The 3,635-nt window shown below is 44.3% G+C and overlaps 1 pseudogene; it reads left to right on the forward strand.

The window, feature by feature from the left end:
- The first annotated feature begins 773 nt into the window (after positions 1–773).
- Positions 774–3,359, forward strand: LOC102278195 (nucleolar RNA helicase 2 pseudogene; annotated as a pseudogene).
- Positions 3,360–3,635: the final 276 nt, after the last annotated feature.

Here is a 3,635-nt window from a genome sequence, read left to right on the forward strand (position 1 = left end):
TTGGTGACTTTCCCCTGTATCCTCTGGATACAGGATATCCTGTATCCAGAGTCAGGCCACCATTTCTGGGGTTCACTAGGGAGTCTGGCTCCAGCCAGAGAAAACCAGACAGTACAGGCTTAAGAGGAGCCTCAGTGCAGGGTGCCCTGCGCGGCTGTGTCGGCCCCACCACAGTGCAGCCCTGGGACTGAGTCTACTCAGGGTCCAGGGAGGGGATAGCAAGTCACAGAGGTCGGAGGGCATAAACTAACACTGTATTTCTTTCCTTTTGTCTCATGTCAGTGCTATGTTGAAGTCTAGTCAATTTGCAGTTTTGTGCTTGTCCTCAGTGAGCAACTGAGACTGGTTGCCCTACACAGCTTGTGTGAGTGATGCCAGGGAAACTTCTTAGTGACGCAGATTTGGAGTCAGATGCAGCCGTGGCATGAGTGGAGATGCCGCAAAAGCAAAATGAGAAGAAAGGTAAAAAAGAGAAGCCAAAATCTAGTAAGACTAAAGAGGAAGCAGAAGAAAAGTAAGAAATAATTTCTCCCAAAGCTAAAAAGGTTAAAAAGAAAGCAGAACTTTCTGAGGTTGATGTGAATTCTCCTAAATCTAAAAAGTCAAAAAAGAAAGAGGAGCCATCCTAAGATGACATTATTTCTCCTAAAACCAAAGTTCAAAAAAATTCAAAGGAGGCCTGTGAAAATACAATTGTTTCTCTTAAAACCAAAAAAGTTATAAAAAATGAAGAGCCTTCTGAGGAAGAATTGGGTGCACCCAAGCCCAAAAATATGAAGGAAGAAAAAGAAATAAATGGAGAAATTCGAGAGAAAAGCCCCAACCTCAAGAATGGATTCCCTGATTCTGGACCTGACTCCAACTCCAAGGAAGCTGCCAGTGAAGAAAACAGTGAGTTAGAGCAGGGAATGACTGTGGAGCAAAAAGAAGGAGCTTTCTCTAATTTTCCCGTATCTGAAGAAACTATTAAACTTCTCAAAGCCCATGGGGTGACCTTCCTGTTTCCTATACAAGCAAAGATGTTTCACTGTGTCTATAGTGGGAAGGATTTGATTGCACAGGCGCAGATAGGAACTGCAAAGACATTCTCTTTTGCTATCCCTTTGGTTGAGAAACTTCTTGGAGAACTGCAAGACTGGAAGAGAGGTCATGCCCCTCAGGTACCGGTTCTTGCTCCACAAGGGAGCTGGCAAGTCAAGTAAGCAGAGACTTCAGTGACATCACAACAAACCTGGCAGCGGCTTGTTTTCATGGTGAAATGTCATATCAAAGACCACCTGCAGAATGGCAAGCTAGATCTCACCAAACTTAAGCATGTTATCCTGGCTGAAGTTGACCAGATGTTGGATATGGGCTTTCCTGATCAAGTGGAAGAGATTTTATGTGTGACATACAAGAAAGATTCAGAAGACAATCCCCAAACACTGCTTTTTTCTGCAACTTGCCCCTATTGGGTGTATAATGTTGCTACGAAATACATGAAATCTACATACGAACAAGTGGACCTGACTGGTAAAAAGACGCAGAAAACTGCAATAACTCTAGAGCATCTGGCTATCAAGTGCCACTGGGCTCAGAGGACATCAGTTACTGGAGATGTGTCTGAGTGTACAGTGGTTATCAAGGGCGCACTATCATATTTTGTGAAATGAAGAAAGAAGCCCAGGAGTTGTCACAGAATGTGGCTGTAAGACAGGATGCCAGTCATTACACCAGACATTCCACAGAAGCAGAGGGAAATCGCCCTGAGAGGTTTTAGAAATGGTGATTTTGGAGTTTTGGTTGCAACCAATGTTCCTGCACATGGGTGAGACATCCCCAAGGTTGATCTGGTTGTTCAGAGTTCTCCACCAAAGGATGTGGAATCCTACATTCATCATTATGGGCAAATAGGTAGAGCGGAGAGGACCGGGGTTTGCATCTGCTTCTACCAGCACAAAGACGAATACCAGTCAGCCCAAGTGGAGCAAAAAGCGGAATTTTTTTTAATATAAATTTATTTATTTTAATTGGAGGCTAATTACTTTACAATATTGTATTGGTTTTGCCATACATCAACATGAATCTGCCACGGCTGTACACGTGTTCCCCATCCTGAACCCCCCTCCCACCTCCCTCCCCATCCCATCCCTCTGGGTCATCCCAGTGCACCAGCCCCAGGCATCCTGTATCATGCATCGAACCTGGACTGGAGATTCATTTCATATATGATATTATACATGTTTCAATGCTTTTCTCCCAAATCATCCCTCCCTCCCTCTTCCACAGAGTCCAAAAGACTGTTCTATACATCTGTGTCTCTTTTGCTGTCTCGCATACAGGGTTATTGTTACCATCTTTCTAAATTCCATATATATGCGTTAGTATACTGTATTGGTGTTTTTCTTTCTGGCTTACTTCACTCTGTATAATAGGCTCCAGTTTCATCCACCTCATTAGAATTGATTCAAATGTATTCTTTTTAATGGCTGAGTAATACTCCATTGTGTATATGTACCACAGCTTTCTTATCCATTCATCTGCTGATGGACATCTAGGTTGCTTCCATGTCCTGGCTATTATAAACAGTGCTGCAATGAACATTGGGGTACACGTGTCTCTTTCAATTCTGGTTTCCTCGGTGTGTACGCCCAGCAGTGGGATTGCTGGATCATAAGGCAGTTCTGTTTCCAATTTTTTAAGGAATCTCCACACTGTTCTCCATAGTGGCTGTACTAGTTTGCATTCCCACCAACAGTGTAAGAGGGTTCCCTTTTCTCCACACCCTCTCCAGCATTTATTGCTTGTAGAGTTTTGGATAGCAGCCATTCTGACTGGCGTGAGATGGTACCTCTTTGTGGTTTTGATTTGCATTTCTCTGATAATGAGTGATGTTGAACATCTTTTCATGTGTTTGTTAGCCATCTGTAAGTCTTCTTTGGAGAAATGTCTGAAAAAGCAGGAATTAAATTTTAACAAATAGCTGTTCCTTCTGCAACAGAGGTAATAAAAGCTTCTAGCAAAGATGCCATCAGGCTCCTGGACTCTGTGCCTCCCACTGCGATTGGTCACTTCAAGCAGTCAGCCGAGAAGCTGACTGCGGAGAAGGGAGCTGTGGAAGCCCTGGCAGCAGCCCTGGCCCGCATTTCCAGTGCCACGTCAGTAGCCCAGCTTTCCTTGATCAACTCCGAAGCAGGCTCTGTGATTATGATCTTGTGGTGCTCAATTGAAATGCCAAACATTAGCTATGCTTGGAAAGAATTTAAAGAGCAGCTGGGTGAGGATATTGATTCCAAAGTGAAGGGAATGGTCTTCTCAAAGGAAAGCAGGGTGTTTGCTTTGATATCCCTACTGCATCAGTAACAGAAGTACGGGAATAGTGGCATGATTCACGGCACTGGCAGCTTCTACCAGCACAGAAGCAACCAGAGCTAGACGGTCCACGGGAAGGATATTGCAACTTCCGAGGACAGTGAGAAGGCCATTGAGGCTTCAGGGGACAGGCGAGGCCAACCAAGGTGTCAGGGGACAGCAGGAAAGAAGTAGAAGCTTCAGAGGACAGCGATCAGGAGGTGGCAACAAAAGTAACAGATTCCAAAACAAAGGCCAGAAGCAGAGTTTTAATAAAGCATTTGGACAGCAATTTGAAGTAGAAG

This window comes from Bos mutus, chromosome 21, assembly GCF_027580195.1.
Source record: "Bos mutus isolate GX-2022 chromosome 21, NWIPB_WYAK_1.1, whole genome shotgun sequence".
NCBI lineage: Eukaryota > Metazoa > Chordata > Mammalia > Artiodactyla > Bovidae > Bos > Bos mutus.